Below are 24,896 nucleotides of genomic sequence, written 5' to 3' on the forward strand. Positions count from 1 at the left end.
CAAGTTACTTGAAGTCCAGTGTTAAGTTTCCACAGTCTGTGATGATTTGGGGTGCAATGTCATCTGCTGGTGTTGGTCCATTGTGTTTTTTGAAAACCAAAGTCACTGCACCCGTTTACCAAGAAATTTTGGAGCACTTCATGCTTCCTTCTGCTGACCAGCTTTTTAAAGATGCTAATTTCATTTTCCAGCAGGATTTGGCACCTGCCCACACTGCCAAAAGCACCAAAAGTTGGTTAAATGACCATGGTGTTGGTGTGCTTGACTGGCCAGCAAACTCACCAGACCTGAACCTCATAGAGAATCTATGAGGTATTGTCAAGAGGAAAATGAGAAACAAGAGACCAAACAATGCAGATGAGCTGAAGGCCACTGTCAAAGAAACCTGGGCTTCCATACCACCTCAGCAGTGCCACAAACTGATCACCTCCATGCCACGCCGAATTGAGGCAGTAATTAAAGCAAAAGGAGCCCCTACCAAGTATTGAGTACATATACAGTAAATGAACATACTTTCCAGAAGGCCAACAATTCACTAAAAATGTTTCTTTTTATTGGTCTTATGAAGTATTCTAATTTGTTGAGATCGTGAATTGGTGGGTTTTTGTTAAATGTGAGCCAAAATCATCACAATTAAAAGAACCAAAGACTTAAACTACTTCAATCTGTGTGCATTAAATTTATTTAATACACAAGTTTCACAATTTGAATTGAATTACTGAAATAAATGAACTTTTCCATGACATTCTACTTTAAGATGCACCTGTATATCTGTGTATACTTTCAGTCAGTACCATGGACAGCGGCGAACCATATATTTTACACTGGGGTCCAAAAGTTTAATACAACCAATGCTTCTATTTTGCATTTTATAGTTTAATAAAATATAAAATTAATTACAAATTGTACTGCAGTTGTATCAGCGTAACATTTTGAGTGAAAATTGTTCAATTTAAAAGTGAACGTGAATTTCAGAATGTCTAATTTGGCATTTGGTTCACCCCCTTCTGTTTGAATAACAACAACAACAACATTAGAGCAGCATGAACTTCATTAGCTTTTGTGAAAGCATGATATTCCGCATGATTTGTACTAGATGCTGTTTGAAACCTTCTTAAATGAGTTTACATGGCTACTGTCAAAAATGTGCCTAAAAATAGTTCGGAATCTTAAATATGTATAATTTTATTAAACTTTGTAACGTTTATTTGTTTTAAATTGTTCAAAATTTTGCTTATTTCTAGGTTTAAATCATTTTTTCAGTGTAGTCTCTCTTTCTTTTTTTTGTACCCCGTTGTATGTGAGGCATCTTTTGGCAGAGTGATTAACCGGCATTGACAAGATTCAGTGCCGGAGGATCATGATCTGATCACACACACACTCGCAGAACATCCTCAGAGACTGAGAGTTGACAGATCGGACGTGGCTGTCATCCCACTGTCCTCACTGACTGCTTTTGCGTATGTATACACCAGAGACAAGATAAGATCAAGCTATTGTGTGTTTTTCTTTTTGAAGCGATTGTAGTGTGGACTGCATTACGAATGGATCTAGGTTATGCACAAACTCAATGCAGATGTTGGCTATGATGATTCAGGTAGAGCTTTTGTTGGCTGTGTAGATGACAAAACATGTTTGTGTATGCACACAGCAACTGACTGTATATGTGTGTATGTGTGTGTGTGTGTGTGGAGGGTCATATTCATATCACATGCAAATGACATGCAAATTTCTGCAGAGTGAAGTCACTGCGTAAACCATTTGTCTCTCTCTCTCTCTGTTTTATTGTATCCTCACATCTATTATTCATATTTATATTCTCCTTTTGTTTTATCTGAATATATTTATGATTTTAATGTTAATAAATATTATATTAATTAATTTTTTGTTCCCCTGAAGTCCATATAAAATATTAGTAAAAAGGAATTTCTGACAAATTTTTAGTCTTCAACATGCATTTAATTTAAAATAACAACGATAATAATAGTAATAGTTTGTTGCGTACGTTTTTATTTTTTATAATTTTTACAAAATGATAAATGCTATGCACATTTTGATTTATTGTGTGTACACACACACACACACACACACACACACACACACACACGAGATTAATACATACAGTATACACAATAAAATATTTATATAAATTATTTACTTATATACTACTCTGTACAAAAGTTTGGAATAATTAAATGTTTTTGAAAGAAGACTCTTGTGCTCATCCAGCCTGCATTTATGTGATCAGACATACAGTAAAAACAGTAAAATTGTGCAGTTTTGTTCCAATTTGTTTGGTATTTTAATTCATTTTAAAATGTAATTTATTTCAGCAGCCATTACTCCAGTCTTCAGTATCACATTTATTATGTACTATTTAAATGTGTAAGATTAATCACAAATATAGAATTTTACAGCAACAGTCAGTGTATCGTTCATCAGACATATATGGAAATACCGAAGAAACTGTTTTTTTTTATTTATTTATTTTGTTTCAATAAATTATCTTCTTGGAATTTTACAAACAGACACGCACACACACCAAAAAGGCAAATGAGATTAGATTACTATGATTCCTTGAAGTAACAAATGAAACATCAAGGCATGTGCAAAGCCGAAAGATGCAGGCCAGAGTGCAGACTGATGGCAATTTCTCTCCGGCTGCTGACACACTGACTGTGGCTTTGAGTGACAGTTATGCAGCGATGACTCAGTACCTCTGAGTGCACTTTTTTTCCCTCCTTTTTTCATCTGTTATTATTTACTTGTTTATTTTCAGAGAAAACTTGCCCCTCGGGCAACAATGCGTCTCTGTCAGCAGCTATGAAAAACATATGAGCCTTCAGATGCACACACACGCTCATACCCACACAGCAAGTGTTAAAGAGATAATCGCATCAGTCTCCTTACATTTCCTCTCTGCAAAAGTCGATCCAACATCAATGATTCAATTAGAAAGAGAGGGAGTAGATAAGACGCTAAAAGTAATATGATGTAGGCTATACCTATAGCAGCAGGTTGTAGGCTCAAGAGAGTGTGGTTGTTGCCTAGAAGCACCCTTAACCGGCCTACAGCGCTCGAAAGCAAAGTTTCAGCACAAGCGTCCCAGCACGATTGACACACTTGGAATGGATTAACGAACAGCAGTTAATCCATTTTGTAATCTTGTTTATAAAGAAGGGATGACTGCAGCACGCTGAGATGTAAACCAGCGGGAGACATTTTCAGGTCAGCATCTTCTGCTGATAAGTGACTCTTTCTGTGTTCAATGTTCGCGCCTGCATTGCCGCTTTACCCAGAATCCTCAGTATGTGGGGACCAGCTGAATGGGAAGCTCTGGAGCTCATCCAGGTTTTAATATCCTTTCTGTGATTTTCTGTTTTATATTCCTTCATTATTTTTTATTTCCATTAAATTCCAGTAAATTTCATTTTTATAGTGCCATCTCCTCCTTGTGTATGATTTCTTTACTTTTCATACCCTAGAAGATGGATAATTGTTCAATCAATCAAGTAAATTTCAATAAATCTACAGTGTGCTAATAAAGACACTCCCTGCAACTGAATTGAAAACTGAAACTGAACTGAAAACGTCTGTACTATATAGTATGCAAAACGTAGTCAAATGAGTAGGATGTCTGAATATGCAGCATTCTTGATACAATATAAGCACAAATAAACATACAGGTGCATCTCAATAAATTAGAATGTCGTGGAAAAGTTAATTTATTTCAATAATTCAACTCAAATTGTGAAACTCGTGTATTAAATAAATTCAATGCACACAGACTGAAGTAGTTTAAGTCTTTGGTTCTTTTAATTGTGATGATTTTGGCTCACATTTAACAAAAACCCACCAATTTACTATCTCAACAAATTAGAATATGTGACATGCCAATCAGCTAATCAACTCAAAACACCTGCAAAGGTTTCCTGAGCCTTCAAAATGGTCTCTCAGTTTGGTTCACTAGGCTAAACAATCATGGGGAAGACTGCTGATCTGACAGTTGTCCAGAAGACAATCATTGACACCCTTCACAAGGAGGGTAAGCCACAAACATTCATTGCCAAAGAAGCTGGCTGTTCACAGAGTGCTGTATCCAAGCATGTTAACAGAAAGTTGAGTGGAAGGGAAAAGTGTGGAAGAAAAAGATGCACAACCAACCGAGAGAAGCACAGCCTTATTGTTTCACAATTTGAGTTGAATTATTGAAATAAATGAACTTTTCCACGACATTCTAATTTATTGAGATGCACCTGTACATAAATGGCATTCATTGGCATAAATAAATAAATAATCTAGTATAAAAAAATCAAAGTATTTTTTCCACACTGTTTTTCATTAAATGAACCAGTGTTGTTATTGTTAACTAAAACTATACTAAAAATTGTTTTTGTTAAATGGAATAAACAGAAAAAATATAAATATTAGATGAAAACTTTATATATATATTTTTTTAGTTATTAGTTTTATTACTATATATACACAAATACATACATTCATTCATATATATATATATATATATATATATATATATATATATATATATATATATATATATATATATATATATATATATATATATATATATATATATATATATTAACTAATATAATATTCTGTATAACTATTAAAAATGACTAAAAAGAAACTAAAATTAAAATATAAACATAAAACTAATTCAAAAATTAATAAATGGCCTATAAAAATATATATATATAATTTTAAAATAACACTGAAATGAACAGAAAGGATAATATAATATAATATACATATAATATTTAACTTCGTGTTTTTGTTTTCACAAAAATGCCTTGATACATTAGAAGTCAGTAAGAATGGTGATGTTAATGATTCATTAAATCAGTTTGAAACAGACTATCTGACATTATTTTTAGAATTATTTGAACTTCAAACACTTTTTCCTGTTTACATTAAAGCAACACTGTGAATATTATTTTAAAACTATTTTAACGTGGCCAGTAAATTTAAAAATAAAAGGGCATGTTATTCACTTTCTATTACTGAGATGTCTTTGATTTAATTTTATAGTGTCAGTCCAAATGAATGTTATGCAGTGCTGATTGCTAAATGCATAGTTATTTAATAAAACATGATGCCAGGTGACTCATAAATATTGCATACTTAATCATAAGAGCACACACACAGTCTCTAACCTTTCCCCTCGTGATCTTTAGTAATCAGCATGCTTAAGGTCAAATTAAAGGTCACACGGACGTCTCTTCCAGCTTCACACACACTTCTGAAGAATCGCATGAAATGTGGTAAAATGTTTATCAGCAATATATATACAGTTGCTTTAAAATCATTTGAAGATTCATCAAAACAATTCTCGCATACAAATATCAGCAATCATCTGATGAAGAATATTTAATGAGGCAATCATCCATCACGAGGCAGGGCCGCTGTCACCGCTGCAACCCTGTCATCATGATGAGATATGGCAATTACTTTAATAAATCTGGATGGCTTAACCTCATTAGAATGTCACACAGACTAGCTGTCCACTGGGATTTGGGTTTAGAGACCACCAGTGTATGAGAAATGCCATTACTGACCCTTTCTGATTGATAGTTCTGTGCTAATATACAAGTATACATGCTGCAAGAACATTTGCATACACATATGTTCAGATACACACACCACTCATTTGATCACGCTAAATGATTTCGCTGTAAGAGGCTCATGGTTTCTACTATCTCATTAACCCTTTTCACAAGCGAGCATATCTGTGTGTTTACCCATTTACTCATAACCCAGTGATATTTGAAAGTGTATATGTGTGTGATCATCTTACAGATTTAATCCAGCAGCTGTAGATTTGGTTTGTGTGTTTTTATGGTATGTGTGAAGTATAACGTTTAACCCACACATAAGCACACTGCAGCTTACTGTGGATGTATGCATACATTCAAAATAGATTTGTGTATTTGAATTTCATATAAAATTTCCATCAATTTGGAATGCAAAGTTTTAACATAAGCAAACTAATAAACTTAATGTGATGGATATTTTTCAGTCTGTAAATGATAACATAACTTAACATTATTTTTACTTCATTTTCACTTTATTTATTTATAAACTGAATGTTTAAAATGCACATTAATCAGGTGTTTGTCTCATAAATTTTAACCAAATAAATTGCTTGTTTCATTTTGAATTTAAATAAAATCAAACAGATGCAAATAGTTCAGATTAAAGTATGACCACTGACTATCTCTGTTTTGTAACATAAACTCAACATTATTTCACTTGGTATGATCTTCACAATCTGACAAAACTGAATAAATTTAGGCCTAAATATTTTTGTTTACTTGCATGTGTATTGTCCTTGTGCTACTTTCCATTCTCCCTCTAGCTGAGCGTCTTCCATCCCTCATTCTCCATCTTTTATTTTTATTTATTTATATATATATATTTTTTTTTTACGATGGTTCAGGCTCAGGGTGTATCTTCTCTCAGGCTAATCGACTAAAATTAAACCTTAATTAACTTGGCATTCTCCTGCCTCATGGTATTTTAGCTATCCTTTTTTTCCCCTTTAAGTACACTCCTAAGACACCAACAACCCTCGCTCTTCATTTTTAAGTGAGAGAGTTCACACAAGTCTTCAACTCATCTGTGTGCATTCTGGATGGAGTCAGTTGATTGGATAATGATTGATTTTGTTGACCGGAATGATCTCTGTAAAAGACATATTAGATGTAATGGATATCTTATGTAATTAAAGGTCTTATATTGATCTCTAAGAGCGGTTTAATAACACATTACCACAAGTGTGTTATTTGAAGCAAGTGTATGTGGTTCTATGTTTTTGTGACGTTTTACACTTTTTTTGCACTTTTCGTGGAACTTTGTGGAACTTTCGGAATCATTCAATCCTTTTTTGAATGTCATTTGTTTTTTGTTGCTGAATGAATGAAGTGTATTTGTTTGAATAAATGATTCAGTGACTCAATCATAAAGACAGTTACTTGTCGCCACCTACTGGCGTACCAATGTAATTTGTGTCATTGGTAGTAAATATAAAACCTAATTTAAAAAAAACAAACAAACAAAACTATAATAGTATTTCAGTATTTAAATTAAATTAATGTATTAAATGGTTAATATTAATATTTAATAATAAATTATTAAATTAATTAATAATTATTCATGTATTTGTTGTATGCTATTAATAATATATGTAGCAATATATTTAAAACATTTAAAAATTTGTAATCACCTGCAAATATACTGTGTTGATTTTGCTTGTTCTTTATCTGAATTATTTTGATCCCTCTTGTCATCTACTCACTCATTTATTACGTGATGCACACAGAATTTGCACCCTGTGTCTGTGTCTGTCTGTGTCTCTGTGTCTCTGTGTGTGTGTGTGTGTGTGTGTGTGTGTGTGTGTGTGTGTGTGTGTGTGTGCGTGCAGCCACATCTCATTTTCATGCTGTGAATGTGCAAACGTCATGCTGATGTAGTATGATTTACATTAGAGTGCTTCAGCCCTAAAGTTCCTAAACAACAGTGGTGTAACCTTGTGTGTCTGTGTGTGTAGATGTGGGTCTGTGTTTGCCCATGCACACCAGAGAAGCCATATGTGAGTGATGACAGTGTGTATGCGCGTGCATGTGTTTAGAGAATGCGAGGCAGTGGATCATGAACAGTGGGGTGTGTATTCTGAATGTTAATGTCTGTATATTATGCTGCATATGAACAGAATACAATTAGCATTGACGCAGAACTGCTGTGATCTGTTTGTTTGAATGCATGTATTTGTTTGTGCGTAAGCATCTGTGTGTATTTTTGGCTCTGTGTCCCATGGCTTTTTAAATTTTTTTTTAATTTATATTTTTTTTTGCAGTAAGGCCTCTGGCTCAACAGATGCCTCTCTTTGAAATGGTAGGGAACAGTATGTGTGTTTTTATTTGTTTGAATGTGTCTATAATAAATAAACACATAAATAGTTTTTTTTTATTATTATTGGGTAATTTTAATGCTTTCCCCATCAGCATTTTGTTTTAAATGTTGTCAGCCGCCGTCAGAGTTTTTTTTAATTTTCACAAAAAGTGAATGGCCATTAGAAAATTTTGTTTGTGTGATTTTGTTTTGTTGTATGAATATCTGAACATGCAATATTTCAAAAGAAAGAACAGAGCCTCTGCTTTAAAGAAAAAACTTTTCCTCAAGTTTTATGCATTCTTCTTTTTATCAACACTTGAATGTGAGCAAGTTTCATAAAAAAGCAACATTTTATATATATAAAAAAGTCATGCTGATCAAAACAATGATCAAAACAGAGATAGAGTAGATTGCTTCCATTAACACCCCCAAAACTTGCAGTCCTATAGCACATCCTGGGTTGACATTAAATTTGGTAACAGTAACAGTAACAGTAAGAGTGTTTTGATTTATATTCTGTTTAATGTTTGATTAATTTCTTAATTTAGCATATGCATCTCCCTATGTGATCGCTTATTTCTGCTTCTTCACCTGTGTTTGAGATGTACAATAGCACTTCCTACTGTATATCAGTTAAAACATGGAAAGCCAGAAAATAGCATCAGTGGCGGGGAAGCCTTGTCACATAAATGATGGAAACTTCTGTCAATGGCGGGGAAGCCTTGTCTCGTAAATGACGGAAAATTCTGTCACTGGCAGGAAAACCTTGTCTCATAAATGACAGAAATTTCTGTAACTGGCGGGAAAAACTTGTCTCATAAATGACGGAAAATTCTGTCACTGGCAGGAAAACCTTGTCTCATAAATGACAGAAATTTCTGTAACTGGCGGGAAAGCGTTGTCTCATAAATGACAGAAACTTCTGTCAATGGCGGAAAAGCGTTGTCTCATAAATGACGGAAAATTCTGTCACTGGCAGGAAAACCTTGTCTCATAAATGACAGAAATTTCTGTAACTGGCGGGAAAACCTTGTCTCATAAATGACAGAAACTTCTGTCAATGGCGGGAAAGCGTTGTCTCAAAAATGACAGAAATTTCTGTCAATGGTGGGAAAACCTTGTCTCATTAATGACGGACAATTCTGTCACTGGCGGGAAAACCTTGTCTCGTAAATGACGGACAATTCTGTCACTGGCGGGAAAACCTTGTCTCGTAAATGACGGACAATTCTGTCGCTGGCGGGAAAACCTTGTCTCGTAAATGGCGAAAAATTCTGTAAATGACAGGGAAGCCTTGTCTCATGAAATATGGAAATTTATGGTTTTGTAGTGGTTGCTGGGTTCTTAAAGATGTTTGCTAGGGCATTTCTTGTTGTTAGGGTTGTAGATGGTTGCTAAGTTGTTGCTGGAGTTTTCAATATGGTTTCTAGGGTGTTGCTAAGTGGGTGCCAGTATATTGTAGATGTTTGCAAGGGCCTTTCTATGTGGTTGTTAGGAGTTGCTGGGGTATTCTAGATGGTTGCTAGGGTGTTGATATATGTGTTGAGATATGGTTACTAGGGTTTTTTTAGATGGTTGCCAATGTCTGGTCTCTACATATGGCACAGTATATGGGAAATTATAAATATATGAAAAGCGAGTTTTTTAATTATTATTTAACCAAGTTAAAATCATAAGTCTGGCAAAGTTTGATAAATATGACACATAATTGTTGCCTTGTGCTCTTAAGTTGCCCAGCTTGGTGCCTGCCAAACAAATCTACACTGGAGTGCTGAGAAAATTTCACTTGCAAATTTCTCCTGAGGCCACTTTTTGCTTACTCAACAGTGAGCTAAGCCTTTCCCAGCAAACCAGGTTCTCCTGAAGCATTTTGATCCACATAGACACCTTTTAAAATTGCTTAAATCTTGTAATTTCTCAACCTCAGGTGTCAAAATGAAGGCTCAAAGTGCATTGTGGGATAGCTGCTCTGTCTTCCACATGAGCACACAGCTGCCCAGCAGTGATTGTACCCAGAAGACTACAATTATGAGGAAAAAAAGCAATGGCATCTAAAAAGCTTTTGTCCCCAGAGACCTGATGGATATTGGATTGTACTCTTCCTGAGCTACCACGATTGTAGGTGTTCACCTGAATCACTGACAGCTGCTGATCCATCAGGAAGGATTCCATGGGTGCTGTAATTGAGCTCATTACTTGGAGAGCTTGCAAAAACCCGAGGAAAACCAAATATACGTAGTGCCTCTAACTGCTTACTGGTCTTGGATGACCTTTATCTCTCCCTCTCTTTCCTGTTTAGCCCCGGCTGGCCTGAAATCTAAATCCAGTCCCTTTTTTTGTCAATAATTCACGGCCTTTTCACGGCCACTACACTATAATCCTCTTTCAAAGGGCACGGCATAGACAATCAGCAAGACTTGATTGTGTTTGTGTATGTGTGTGTGTGTGTGTGTGTGTGTTCATTTGTGTCTCTCTGTGTGTGTACACAGTTATCACCCATAATCCTCATGGATGCTGACTGTTCTAGATATGGGTCAGTTTGTTGCAGTCGAAGAGAAAAATGAGGTGAGAAAGACAGGAAGCAAAAGGGCACACATCACATTGTAGTTTTAAGACAACTTGCTGTATGTAGTTTATAGTGTTTATAGTGTTTTAAAAATTCTGGTCTATACATAAACTCTAAAACCACTTTTTACATTTTCTGAAGTTTTAATTTAGTATACAATACATGTATTTTCACCAGAATGTAGTAAAAATAACATTTTAAATTTTAGAATGGCTGACTCCTTTCTCATGCTAAAGCTAATTTCATAGAATTGTAAGTGTCCCAAATACACACAGTGAATACTATTTACACGCTTTTGCATTAAAAATTACAAATATAGCTTCACTGGACATTGTATATTTAAACATTCTGTTCAGAAGTGATATTTACATCAAGTCATATTTCATATCAAGCTCTTCAAAGACACCATTGACTCTGTTAACCAAGTCAACTACTGAAAACACTTTAAAATTGATTTATTTGGTGGAAATTTATGAAAATTTGTGTCAATTTGAACAATTTACAAAATTGAAATGAACAAATGGAAATGTGTTTTTCTCACTCTTTGTTTAGATCATAATAGTTTTTAGAATGTAGCAATTCATGTTTTTATGATATATTTTCCTATTTCAAGATCAAAAGTCTAGTTCTGAAACAAGGGAATATAAGTGAATATAAAAAAACATTTATGTAAATGTAGCTGATGAAGGAATGGTAAAAAGTTTCAAAGACAGTTTCTTCATATAACAAAATGAAAATCCATAGTTTTAATAAAAATGAACCCCTAGGACACGAAAGTTGAAAACACCTGATTGCATCTTCAATAACCTTCTTGCTCATTTTCTAACTGCACCAGGTTGTTCTGGTAGAATTACATTAGAATAAACTGTAGCTCAGCGTCTTGGTTTCTTGTTTCTGTTGAACTGCAGAGGTTGAGTATGCTGATGCATGTTAAAGTGGACAACTCGATTGTGAAGATAACACCACAGCACTGTAGATTTCAGATAAGGCGTCTTTTTGTTTCCTGTCACCCTATCCTCCCAGCACTCTCTTTCTTTCCATTCCATCTCTCTTTCTGTATATTTTGCTTAGGTCACAGCCAATTTCTCCACTCTTTTTAATCCTTATTTTTGCATAATGATGCATAATTCATGGGGAGCTTGTGAATATGAATGAGCGTGGCAGTGTCATGGCATAAGAGTGAGTTTTTTTAGTGAAGTCATAAGGGTCACTAATGCGATGGACACCTCTTCAGACATGACTGTCTCCAAACATGCCTACTGAAACTCAATCTTCACTTTAGTCTGAGGGCAATGCTAAAGTTCATTCGCAATCCTCATTAAATGCGCATTGAGAGTGTATCAGTTTTCCATTCTCCTCAGGGGCCACGGTGAGAGTTTAAGTGGAAAAAAGTATGTAGTACTTTAGAGTATGTCTATTCAAAAATGTATTTTACAATATGAATATACACTGAAAAATATATTCACTGAAGTTCAGGTGTTATAACTAGTCCCGTTCTCCCTTTATGTAAGTGTATTGTTATTGAGAGAAAAGTGTTTATATAGTGCAAGGGTTTATGGAAGATTTTAGCCTAAAATCATACACAGATGTGTACTTTGAAAATCCACAGAAAATTGGGAGCCATCTGGGCACCTTTGCCATGCTATTTCCAATGTATGATGGGACATACTAATCCTAATCTCACATACTGCCTGTTTATATAGCATGTATCTCTCCTTTAACAATTACTTCCTCTCTTTATTCAGATTTTCTGCATTTCTCTTACTTATGTGACTTGTTCATAGGTTCTCCACATATTTTCCCAGGATTCAGGTGTGGCCTGACCTTCGAGATATTTGTAAGACTTAAGCTCTATTTAGGCTGTCATGCGTTCATCTATAACCACATTTGTGAGACACCATAAGCCACCTAGTGTGTATAATAGCCATATGCATATAAATAGGTGTTCATCTTTCCATGCATACCATGTGTTGTTGATGTTGATTGAACTTGTTGGTGGGAGCCCACAGCATGCTGACGGGGAGGTGTGAAGCTGGAGTGGATGATGTGTCCCAGCTGAGCGTGAAATTGAAATCGCTCCCAACAGCAGGGGCAAAAAGAGAGTGAGAAAGAAAGACAAAGGGAGACAGACATACAGATATACAGATAGATAGATAGATCTTTTCATATTCGCGACACTGCCATACATATTTGTCTTCTGCGGCATAACAATGTGATCGGCAAGTTGTGACCATTAATCAGTAAAAGCGATTATCAGCTTGTTCCAATCAATTGGAACGTTTCTCATTTGGAAAATTCTGCCATTAATTACTCACCCTCATGTCTTTCCAAACCTGTATGACCTTTGGAACACATATTAAGATATTTTTGATGATATCCGAGAACCCTGCAGAAAGAAGCACAACTACCGCATTCAAGGCCCAGAAAGGTAGTAAGGACATTGTTAAAATATTCCATGTGATATCACTGCTTCAACCGTAATTTTATGAAGCTATGGGAATACTTTTTGTAAAACAAAAATAACTTTATTCAACAATTTATTCTCTTCCATGTCAGTCTTCGATGCACATAGTACTACGACGCACTTACTGTAGTCTCAGCCTTATACGTCACACCCACAGAACATTGGCTAAGCGTCTGATGCATATGGCACACTTAGCAGGAAACACTTCAGGAGTTTCGAAGTTGTCATCGGATTGGTTGAATTATACAGGATTTCCAGGATACGTGTGTGTCGCGTTCTTTAACGCTTCGCCTGGAAACAAAAATGCCGTGGCGCCAAACCCCCTCACAAAAGAAGAAAGCCGTCGTGTTTACAACTGACGACGAGCGCTTGTCAGGATCAACTAAACGCTGAATTTTTCAAAAGTATGTGAAAAAATGTAAGTTCACGGCATAGAATCTTTAAAATATGTGTTTTACACACGGTCTGTTATTGTGGCGACATTTCCACACCCCTAAACATGGCGTGGCACAAAACAAAATGTGATTGGTTGCTTTACCTGTCAGTCATATGGCCTCTTGGGCAGATCTTGGCCATTCAAAGCGACCAAAGTTCCCAGACCTTCAGCCGTCAGTCTGAAGGTCTGGCTACGCAAGACTACGACACACTGAACCACTGATGTCACATGGACTATTTTAATGATGTCCTCACTACCTTTCTGGGCCTTGAACATGGAAAGTTGCATTGCTGTCTATGGAGGATCAGAAAGCTCTTGGATTTCATCAAAAATATCTTAATTTGTTTTCCAAAGGTGAACGACTGTCTTACTGGTTTGGAAGGACACGAGGGTGAATAATTGACAGAATTTTCATTTTTGGCTGAATTATACCTTTAATCAAACAACTATGTGGTAAAGTGGACAAATTTTGTAGTTTTGTAAAAAAAAGCTGGTTGCCTCCATATTCGCTCAGCCCAACAACTACTATATCCACAATCATCTACAAGTGCTGCCAATACTTCCTCCTAACTTAAACCACCATCTGTTTAGCTCATCCTCCATCTCACCTTGGGAACCCCCAAACATCCACCATCTGCAGATGTTGTCATTCATTGTTACATATTTATGAAGTGTTCATATAGTGTTCATAATTTGGAAACCAAAGCAACACCTTGAATTCTTCTTGAATTCTGTCATGTTCTTCAAACCATACCTGAACAATTTTTGTAGTGTGTCAGGGTGCATTATCCTGCTGAAGCAGGCTACTGCCATCAGGAAACACCATTGCCATGAAGGGGTGTAAATAGTCTGCAACAATCTAGGTAGGTGGTATGTGTTAAAGTGACATCCACATGAATGCCAGGACCCAAGGTTTCCCAGCAGAACATTGCCCAGAGCATACCACCTCCTTGACTTCTTCCCATAGTGCATCCTGCTGCTATCTCTTCCCCAGTTAAACATCGCACACAAACCCGACCATCCTCCTGATCTAAAAGAAAGTGTGATTTATCAGATCAGGCAACCTTCTTCCATTGTTTCATGGTCCAGTTCTGACGTTCACATCACCAATGTAGGTGCTCTTTGTGGTGAACAGGCTTCATCATGAGCACTCTGCACTGTTCTGCAGCTATGCAGCCCCATCCGCAGTACACTGCAATGCACTGTCTTCTGTCGTAACGATATAATCAATGTTATTGACTTCACCTGTCAGTGGGTTTAATGTTGTGGCTGATCAGTGTATAGCATGAACAATGTGCAGATAATCCCATCTAGGATGATATTAAGAACTGCAGTTGATTTTTATAGTTACCCCCCCCCCCACAATATAGTTCATTGCTAAAGAATCCAAAGCATCAGTGCACAAAGTGAAAGACGGTCTGAAACAGTGTGAGTGGAATGAAGTGACAGAGAGTGTTCTGCTCCGCTTTAGTTCCACTCCGGGTTTTCCATTTCACACTTCACACTCATTGGTGAAACCTGTAAAGAAACAAGAGCAAACTATTACACTGACAAAATGTGCTATAGGATTTACTTTGAAACTATTTTCACTCAGAAATTCAATTTCAATAAATTTCACTAATTATTACAAAGAAATGGCACACATTGAATTAAATGTGAATTTTACTACTACTAAAATGTTTTTTTTTATTTTGTATAGTAGGGTAATACACTGATGCTTTCATGTTTAAAAAGTAAAAAGTCCATTCCTCACTCCACCTCTGCCCTGTTCACACACTCTGGAAATATTAAGCCAATCATAGGACCGGAAGTAACTTATATAATATCCCATACATGACTGCAGGTGGTACCAGGAACTTAAGCTACACGTGTACTCCGTCTGGAGCTTGAACTCAAGAACAGTGTCTTTCAAGGGACTCAGATAGGCATAAAATGAAAGGTTCACACTAGTTCTTTTCTGGATGGTGTGTGCTTTCTCTTTCTGTCTGCCTATCGCTTTCATGTTTTTTACCCCTCACTTCTGTCCCTGGCGAGAGCATTTGGAAGCTGAACTGTCAGTTTGTTGCTTTGATTTTCTCACTGTGGAAGTCTAGCCCACAGACAGCCTTCTGCTGTACTCATAAACACACACGCATGAATACTACATGAATAAATAGAGCACCAAACCACTGAAATTGCTCAAATGTTCAAAGCTACGTGAATTTATTCATGGCCGACTCAGCCATGTGAACAGCTTTAGGTCAATGTAAAACAGCTTTGCTTCGATGCCTGATAGCAGAGCATGTGAAAATGTAAACATCATAATATCAATCCTAACATTTCATTTTTGTGTTATACTAGTAAAAGTGTAAGCATACACAAACACATACAGTCACACATATTTTTAATAAAGTCCTTAGTACCCACAGAGAGCCTCATAAATCATTAAATTGTTATATAAATCATTGTAATGGTTTGTGTGCAGGGGCGTAGCAAACGTCTCGGAAGGGAAGGGGATACAGTATGCACCAAAACTCGCTTGTGGCTTATTCATTGTTATCTAATACCCTACTTTTATTGTCATGAACAAATTATATTTTAGGCGAAGAATACTGTTTATAGTCCAAATAAAGATCATATAGAAGGCTGTAGAGTAAAGATTATAGTTATAATACAAATTGTTTGTTAATTATTCTATAAAATAATAGGCTACTATACACTACCATTCAAAAGTTTGGGGCCAATAAGGTTTTTTTTTTTTCTTTGTGAATATGCTCACCAAGGCTGCTTTTATTATATAAAAAAAAAAATACAGTGAAATAGTAATATTGTGAAATATTATTCCAATTAACTGTTACTATTTTAATATATTAGTAAACAACATTAAAATGTAATTTATTCCTGTGATGGCAAAAGGTTCTTTGATAAATATAAAGTTCAAAAGAACAGATTTTAATTGAAACAGAAATATTCTGCAACATCATGCATTTCTTTACTGTCACCTTAATGTGTTCTTGCTGCATAAAAATATTAATTTCCTTCAAAAAAGAAAGGGAAAAAATGTACTGAACCTTATATACTATATTTATAATCTATTTTTCAATCTTAAATAAACTTGGGGCAGAAATTTACAGAATTATATCCTCATTTTTACATCCATTGCACTGTAAAAATCTTTCAGCTAGCTGAAAAAAATAGCATGTGCAATTACCTAATACAAATGTGCAGAGGACAAATTTTAGGTTTATCAAATTGACAATTGATTTGGTCTCATGCTTTTTTTCGTATTTCAGTGAAACAGATGTCCTGCATGGAGGAAATGAGGAAAGAATTAAACACAGCGAGGACAAGGATGAGTAAAAAGAGAGAATAAATCAGGTGAGTTGTGTTTCCATCTCCTCTGAATAGTGCATTTCCCAGCGAATCAGCTATTTTTTCTATTGTCAAAATTGCTCCAGTGTACAGAAATATTTGCTCCCTGAATATTCCCAAAATGCTCTGTCAGAGCCAGACTATGTACTATATGTACTATATACATAATCTTTATTTATGTATGTACCTTTTTATTATTATATGGTGTTATGCATATTTCATAATGAATTTCATAAAGGCAAGTTATAGAGTGATACTGTTGATTAAAAAACCAGCCAAAGTTTAACAATTGAAAGCACAATTGTTTTGAGACACTGGTAGCTGCATTAGTATAGCTTTTGTCAACATTTGTTAGAGAAAAAGAGAGTAAGATAACAGAAAGGTGATGAACCTGAAACCTAGTAAAATTAAATTACATGTTCACTTCTAGCACTCACTATAGATTCCAGATGGTAGTATGCGCTTATCCACTCATATCTGACATCACACGAGTACAGTGTTGCATCAAAAGTGATATTTGAATATTATCAGTTAAAAATGTGTTGCACAGCAATGAGGTTTCCAACAGTAGATGTTTCTGTATCTGTAATTACTGTTTTTCTAGAAATTGGGAAGTGTGGATAAGTCCTTAATATGGAGCCATGAATGTAGTACAGCATGATTTTTTTTTTTTTCTTTCAGTACCCCATCTGGGTACACACACACACACACACACACACACACACACACACACTCTCTCTCTCTCTCTCTCTCTCATAGTTTTTTAACTGCCTTTGAAAGTCTAAAATTTGGTGGCAGAGCAGCTGTTGTTGTGCCAAAGGATTTGATCAGGCGACTGCAGACCTAAATGTGCTGAACTCCACAGCCTCCCACACCCACAGTCTTGTGAGAGAAAGAACATCTCACATCTACCTGATGTAAGCTGAAGCACACTGAAAGAGATTTTTAATTAACTGCCAACCAAAACACACACACATATACACACCTACCTGAGGGTTAAATTGACCCAGAATGTTCCATTACAGCATTCCAGCAGCTTCCATAACACTTTTTTTTTTTTTTTAATTTGTGTACCACTGTTCAGAACTGTGCTAGCTATGTGCTGATTAGCATCTTTGAGCTAGGTTCAAAAGTATCTAAAATTGTCGCTACTGAAACATGTCATCATTGTTTCGGTAGTGACAAAAGGGAAGACAATCCTCATATTTGTGGGAATAGAACAAAATTTTAGTACAGTTATGCTATTTTTTTTTTTTTTATTTTAGTATGTTTAGAGCAGGGTTGTCAAACTCATTTCCTGGAGGGCCGGAGTTTTGTTCCAACCCTGCTCCAACACACAGACCATCTAGTTTTCAAATAAGCCTGAATGACTTAATTAGCTGGATCAGGTGTGTTTAATTAGGGTTGCATCTAAACTCTGCAGGGCTCCGGCCCTCCAGGAACTGAGTTTGACACCCCCTGTTTTAGAGTTATAGTATGCAAGTTAAAATTCTGTAATGTGATGTGGTCGCTACTAGGGGTGTAAATCGGATGGTTCATCACGATACGATACGATACGATACGATATCGATTCTCATACCCAGCGATACGATATTTGCCGATACCTCGAAAAATTCTACGATACGATTACGATTCGATTCGATACAGGAGAATAACGATCGATATTTCGATATTATGATATTATATAGGCCTACCTATTTTAGACAACCCTCTACATTTTTATTAACTCACAAATGTAACCAAAATATATAACATGGACATTTATCAGAAATGTTCACATCCTGTACCTCAATTGGGACATTCACGACAAAAAACAGGCCTATACACTTTTTATTTATTTTTATTTATTTATTTATTTTTTAATAATAAAGAAAATAAACAATTGGAAAAACAATTCTGGCTGGGCTCAGTGCTAAAAATCTTTTCTACAGATAACCAAATTACAAGCAATAGCAGAAAATAAATACAATAGAACAAAGATGTCAAAGAAGTGCTTTTCAGCTCTGTCTAAAAGAAATTTTCAGGTATGCTAGAGAAATGTAATAATCAAATGTGAAATAACTACATAGTCTTCACTGTATAAATTAAATATAGATTAATCATTTTTGATGTTACAAAGGTTATTTAGTCAGGAGCAGTAAGCACTTGTATTTTTCTTTGACAGCATTAGATTTATTATTAGTTTGCTTTCACTTTAAGAACGAAAGCATGGATGCATTTTCTTTCTCAACTGTTTACATTAAGACATATGCCTAATCGACTCTATTTACAGGTGCTGGTCATATAATTAGAATATCATCAAAAAGTTGATTTATTTCACTAATTCAATTCAAAAAGTGAAACTTGTATATTATATTCATTCATTACACACAGACTGATATATTTCAAATGTTTATTTCTTTTAATTTTGATGATTAGAGCTTACAGCTCATGAAAGTCAAAAATCAGTATCTCAAAATATTAGAATATTTAAATTTGAGTTTGAATAAATGACCATCCCTACAGTATAAATTCTGGGTATCTCTTGTTTTTTGAAACCACACTAATGGGGAAGACTGCTGACTTTGCAATGATCCAGAAGACGAACATTGACACCCTCCACAAAGAGGGTAAGTCACAGAGGGTCATTACTGAAAGGTGTGGCTGTTTACAGAGTGCTGTATCAAAGCATATTAAATGCAAAGTTGACTGGAAGGAAGAATTTGGGTAGGAAAAGGTGCACAAGCAACAGGGATGACCGCAAGCTTGAGAATACAGTCAAGCAAAGCCGATTCAAACACTTGGGAGAGCTTCACAAGGAGAGAACTGAAGCTGGAGTCAGTGCATCAAGAGTCACCACGCTCAGACATCTTCAGGAAAAGGGCTACCAAGCCACTTCTGAACCAGAGACAACGTCAGAAGCATCTTAACTGGGCTGTGGAGAAAAAGAACTGGACTGTTGCTCAGTGGTCCAAAGTCCTCTTTTCAGATGAAAGTAAATTTTACATTTCATTTGGAAATCAAGGTCCCAGAGTCTGAAGGAAGAGTGGAGAGACACAGAATCCATGTTGCTTGAAGTCCAGTGTGAAGTTTCCACAGTCAGTGATGATTTGGGCTGCCATGTCATCTGCTGGTGTTGGTCCACTGTGTTTTCTGATGTCCACAGTCAACGCAGCCATCTACCAGGAGATTTTAGAGCACTTCATGCTTCCTTCTGTTGACAAGCTTTATGGAGATGCTGATTTCATTTTCCAGCAGGACTTGGCACCTGCCCACATTGCCAAAGGTACCAAAAGCTGGTTCAATGACCATAGTGTTACTGTGCTTGATTGGCCAGCAAACTCGCCTGACCTGAACCCCATAGAGAATCTGTGGGGTATTGTCAAGAGGAAGATGAGAGACACCAGACCCAACAATGCAGATGAGCTGAAGGCCACTATCAGAGTAACTTGGGCTCTCATAACACCTGAGCAGTGCCACAGACTGATCGACTCCATGCCACGCCGCATTGCTGCAGTAATTCAGGCAAAAGGATAACTCCGTATAAAGGCCAGAATAAAGGCCTCCTGAAGCAAATCCATGCGTTTTTGTAAGATAAATATCCACATTTCAAATGTAATAAACACTTTTTCTCACTTCCGCTGACTGTCGTACGCGGAAGCCGTCCAGGCAGATGACGTAGGACGTATGTGTCATGCGCGCACCTCTGTGATACGCAGGAGCAAAGGAAACAAAGTTTCCTTACTTTAGCAAAGGAAAACCAGTCTCCTCTTGGCTTATATCGAAATCCTCCGTCATTTTTCTTTACAAATCCTCGTTTTGTGCTTCTAATTCGTGACCGATGTTTTGTTTTGTTCTCTCTCCGCGTTCGTCACTAATCACGCAACGCTGACGTCCTACGTCATCCGCCTGGACGGCTTCCGCATAAGACAGACAGCGGAAGTGAGAAAAAAAGGGTTTATTATGTTTAAAATATGGATATTTTTCTTACAAAAACGCATGGATTCGCTACAGGAGGCCTTTATTCACCCCCTGGAGCCGTGTGAGGCACGTTTTGTTACGGATGCATGCACTTTATTTCACGTCTTCTGGACTGTTGACAAAAAGCACCCACTTACCCCCATTGTAAGGCTTGGAGGGGCCAGGACAATTTTTAATATAACTCCGATTGGATTTGTCTGAAAGAAGAAAGTCATATACACCTAGGATGCTTTGAAGGTGAGTAAAGCACAAGCTAATTTTCATTTTTGGGTGAACTAACCCTTTAACTTTGAAATGAGTATGATCATCTTTTTGCCTTTTACAAAGAAAAATTGGATTCAAAATACAACAAATCTCATAAATTACATTGAAATATTGTTAAAAATGCAATTGTTATTGATTTACCTCTGAAAAAAAATGTTAATAAAATAGCAAAAAATATATATTTACAATGTAGATGTAAGAAAAATCTTAATAGGTCAATATAACCCTTCTAATTAAATTATTATTACTGTGTTTCGGTAGTGACAAATTTGGAGACAAATATTCCAAAACTTTCTGAAAATATGAGAATTAACTGCACAATTACTAGAAGTGTGTACCTTAGATGTTGTACAATATAATTGCATACATGCAATTTATTTTTATTTTTATTTATTTTTAAAGACAATTTTTTTCAAGACGTTTCCAATTCTGTAGAATGGCCCATATATATTAATGCTTAATAATTTGTGCTTAATCTGCTTATATCATCATCTACAGTAATATATTTAAAGTTAAAATTATAATTAGCTACAATTATAAGTAGTATCAATATTATATATAATTAGTGTAATTAATTAGTGTGTCATATATATATATATATATGGAGTGGCCTAATATATATATATATATTAGGGGTGTCAATGTTAACGCATGCGATTAATCAAAAAATTGTAATTTTAACGCGTTAATATTTTTTTTACACAAATTAATCGTCTGATAAGGTTTGACCCAAACTTCTTCCCGTCATCACAGCGCGGAAGGTTATCTATCACTGTGTGATGAGGGTACAGCGAGCCAGTGTTGCCAGGGTAATGGCACAAGTGGGCTATTTTGAAAAGACAGTCGCGGGAAAAAATACAGAGCCGTGGGTTGCGGTTTTTTGGGTTACTTTTATAATGTACCGCGGCCGCCCAAAGTGTATTTAGACAAATAAAAATTAAAATAGATCCTTTTACTAATGTGTATTATACTTGGAATGTATCCCTGGCAACTTAAGAACAGAGAGGCGGTTGTAAACATCACAAACAACGTGAGTTTCAGCAGAGCATACAGTATATGTTAAGGCTTTTACACAGCAGAAATAAACATGACAACAGCCGCTATAAATGATATAAGATAATAAACACACGATTACGATAGGATATTTGTATATCCTAGGGAAGTCGTGGCCTAATGGTTAGAGAGTCGGACTCGTAATCCAAAGGTTGCAAGTTCGAGTCTCGAGCCGGCAGGAATTATAGGTGGGGGGAATGAATGTCCAGCGCTCTCTCCACCCTCAATACCACGACTGAGGTGCCCTTGAGCAAGGCACCGAACCCCCAACTGCTCCCCGGGCGCCGCAGCATAAATGGCTGCCCACTGCTCCGGGTGTGTGTTCACAGTGTGTGTGTGTTCACTGCTGTGTGTGTGCACGTTGGATGGGTTAAATGCAGAGCACAAATTCCGAGTATGGGTCACCATACTTGGCCGTATTTCACTTCACTTGTATGTGATTTTCTTGAGTTGAAAGTGTACATCTGAAATGCTAATTTGTGCAGTGATATAATGCTGTAAATAGCATATTTTAATAAGAGTAAACGACCAAATTCCATATGTGATCGCAAAAGGAAGTTATTACAAACACTCGATGGTGGTTTGAAGTGAGTTCTGAGTAAAAGTGTGCTATTAATCTCATAAATTGAAGCATGCTAATGTTAGCTCTAATGCACCTGCAGAACAGGTCCAATTCGTCTTCATAATGCATTTTATCATAATACTTCACGTAAGGTCGCAAGAAAATGTTTTTTTGTATTTATTTAGAAATACTTTTGATAATAGTTGGGTAAATGTATACTGGGATTGAAGCGATGTGGCTTTGTAAACGTTTTATTGCCAGTTTAAAGGCTGATAATGGCTGAATAAAAACAAAAGAATAATAAGGATTATGTCTCATACCTGGCGGAAGTGTGAAAGGTTCTGTTTCCTTAAACTAGTTTGACATGCTTTTCTTTATTTCAAGTATATGCATTTTTAAGCAAATAATTATAATGATTATGCTAATTATAAATATTATTAAGCTTATAACAAAGTCAATAAATGTTTTTAATCAACTGCTCTAATATATATATATATATATATATATACTCCGTGTGTGTGTGTGTGTGTGTGTGTGTGTGTGTATATACTGTATAAGACATAACACCATAACACACAATCACACGCACAACATGCACACATACATACTAGTTAAAAAAATGTAAGTATATAACAGTAGAGAAAAAGCAGCTTTGAGACAGAAAACACAGAGGATTATTTTCCAGTTTTGTCTGTTCGCTGCAGTAGTTCTGAGGACGTCTCATGCTAACAGCTCCCATCAGCCTGTCTGCTGTCTGTGTCTAATAGAACTGGAGACTCATGCTGGCAGGTAGGAAGCTCAGAGAACAGGATTAGAGGATACAGGAGACAATCCATGTTGGACACACACTGTGAAGTCAGCTTCACATCATTGTCTGAGAGGGATCAGACTAACCTTTGTGCTGCCGGGTCTTTGCTTTTACAGTCGCTATGGCAGCCGGCCTGACTGCAGCAAGAGATGCTAGGATGCTGTTTTGTGAGTTGTAGCAAAATAATCAGTGGCTTTTTTGATGCTTTAGTCAGTGTTACAGTGCACACAGACACACATATAGTGCTCCAACAATAGCTGCATGAACCCAAGCACCTCTGTCAGAGTGAAACTTGGGGAACGCTTCTCTGGTGATGCTCCGTATGAGCTGCTTTTCTGTCAGGTTTATGATTTGTGCATGATTTCTCATCACAATGTGAGGCATAATTGAATAATATGTCAAATACTTTTTTGATTATTTGTCTTTAAATAGTATGTACATTGTTATATAAGTGTTTATTGTGCATGACATATTGACATTTAAGTAAACTGTACATTTGTATTATATTTAGGCATGTAGACGGAGTAAAATACATTTTGATGTTATTTGTTTCATCACAAAGTCTTAGGAGAGTTAAAAAAAAAAAAAAGGTAAAACATTCTAATATTTATTTGCATATTTGTACAAATTTAGGAAGAATAACATGAAAAATAAAATAAAATAAACACTTATATTCCCAGCATACTGGAGTATGAATAAGTGTTATTGTAAACTAAAACTATTAAAAATCACTTTTCAGTAACTGAAAAAAACATTATATATATATATATATATATATATTTATAAGGGCTGGGCAAGTTAGCACATTAACACATTAATTAATTAACGCTGACAATTATTTTATCGCGCATTAACACAGTTGTTTTTATTATTATTATTATTATTTTGAAAGTCCGTTGCTCACTGCCTAAGTGTGAGTACACTCTTATTCTCCCGCATCCCACACACACTCTACCCGCCCACGCCTGCACTCGCCCATTGAGTGTTGTCCCACGCCTGCACTCGCCCATTGAGTGTTGTCCCATGCCGCACTCTGTTGCGTTGGGTCCCGCGATAGTCTAGGTCTGAGGTCTCTACTCGGAAGGTTATAATGTTATGATCAAGGCTCTGGACTCTGAGTAATAATAATGGCTACTTTTAAATGAAAAAAAGTGAGCAATACACTACTTTTTAGTTCATTATTGAATTTTGAGCATAACGATGCGATTAATTGTGATTAATCGCAGAAAAATCATGTGATTAATCGTGATTTCAAAATTTTAATCGTTGGCCAGCTCTAATATACAGTATATGCTGTTATATATGTGTATGTGCTGTCAAACCATTAATTGCGATTAATCACATCCAAAATAAAAGTTTTTGTTTACATAATATATGTGTGTATACTGTGTATATTTATTATGTATATATAAATACAAACATGCATGTTTATACACAGTACGACTTCTGGGAAGTCGTGGCCTAATGGTTAGGGAGTTGGACTCGTAAACTCTCAGGTTCGGCAGGAATTGTAGGTGG

General features: G+C 36.0%; 1 protein-coding gene across 9 annotated transcripts in view; it reads left to right on the forward strand.

Moving 5' to 3' along the window:
* Positions 1 to 24,896, forward strand: part of dlgap1b (discs, large (Drosophila) homolog-associated protein 1b) — a 110,413-nt gene that overhangs the window by 16,642 nt on the left and 68,875 nt on the right. For 7 of the 9 annotated variants that reach the window (XM_058764858.1, XM_058764854.1, XM_058764862.1 and 4 more), the window contains exon 2: positions 16,653 to 16,737. The gene's annotated coding sequence lies outside the window, so the exon portion shown is untranslated. Of the gene's footprint in view, positions 1 to 16,652; positions 16,738 to 17,632; positions 17,649 to 20,809; positions 20,929 to 24,896 lie in introns of those variants that run through there. The other 2 variants (XM_058764861.1, XM_058764860.1) reach the window with 2 other exon arrangements.

Source organism: Onychostoma macrolepis, chromosome 24, assembly GCF_012432095.1.
Source record: "Onychostoma macrolepis isolate SWU-2019 chromosome 24, ASM1243209v1, whole genome shotgun sequence".
Lineage (NCBI taxonomy): Eukaryota > Metazoa > Chordata > Actinopteri > Cypriniformes > Cyprinidae > Onychostoma > Onychostoma macrolepis.